Source organism: Salvia hispanica, chromosome 6 (genome assembly GCF_023119035.1).
Source record: "Salvia hispanica cultivar TCC Black 2014 chromosome 6, UniMelb_Shisp_WGS_1.0, whole genome shotgun sequence".
Classification (NCBI taxonomy): domain Eukaryota; kingdom Viridiplantae; phylum Streptophyta; class Magnoliopsida; order Lamiales; family Lamiaceae; genus Salvia; species Salvia hispanica.
Window position 1 is genome coordinate 34,932,751 of NC_062970.1, and position 1,039 is coordinate 34,933,789.

General features: G+C 31.2%; 1 non-coding gene across 1 annotated transcript; it reads right to left on the minus strand.

The window, feature by feature from the left end:
• Positions 1–213: 213 nt before the first annotated feature.
• TRNAE-CUC lies at positions 214–286 on the minus strand. The gene has a single exon. It is a non-coding gene; the product is annotated as a tRNA-Glu (tRNA).
• Between the last annotated feature and the right edge of the window lie 753 nt (positions 287–1,039).

The following is a 1,039-nucleotide window of genomic DNA, read 5'->3' on the forward strand; positions in this document are numbered from 1 at the left end:
TTTGAAATAGAGGAACTTCAGAGGTGTTTCATAAAAAGAATACTAGTTCGAGGTGTTTTATAAAAAGAATACTAGTTTCAGAAGGAAAAATTACACTAGTTAGAAATAGAGGAACTTCAGAGGTCTTTTCGGAATTGATTTTTTTTAGAGTTTCGAAAGGAAAAATTACTACTCTTCTAAAGAGTTTTGAAAGGAAAATGATTTAAAAATTAATTCCGTTGCCGGGACTTGAACCCGGGTCTCTCGGGTGAGAGCCGAGTATCCTAACCAACTAGACTACAACGGATACTTGTATTATTTTCCTGTTGTATATCTATAATTATATATTATACTAGTACTTAATAGTCTGATAAAAAGACATAACATGTAAGCAGAAGCTCTTTGAAGTAACCAGGATCATCATTTTTGTACTGTTCATAGAGTGGTTAATTGACCATAATTTGAACCATAAATATTTACTCTTTTAGTTGTTTCACAAGCAAATCATAAAACAATCCAATGAATTTGTTGTTTGTATTTAGAAGTTGTAAATAGTATAGTTAAAACTAATCAAAATTTGGTTTTTCATTTACACTTGCTCTCTCAATTTGGTTATTTTCCATGTTTTGTGCTTATCTCATCTCTCTCTCAACACAAATGTCTCTGGGAAGCTAGCTTCCGATTGTGAATCAATTTAATTTCGTAATAAACTGCTGTTGAAAGTTCCAAAACATTTGATCTTGTTGTTGCTACCACATGTAGACTGTAGTCATGTAGATAATGAACATGTAAAACTGAAAATGGAAAGATTCAGTTCATTTTGAAGTATATACTATTTCAACCCCAAATTTATGGTTATCAATATATGTAGATTGCAACGGTTAAGCAACAAAGAGCTTATATTTGAGAATAAATACGATACCCTCAACTTTTCCCAAGATTTTTATGTAAACAGTACCTGTGATTGGTGAACACCAACTAGTCTATTGATAAGTCACCATTCAATTTCTCCCTAATAACTCAAGAATCAGTATGAATAAATTTTTGATACTTCTTCTTG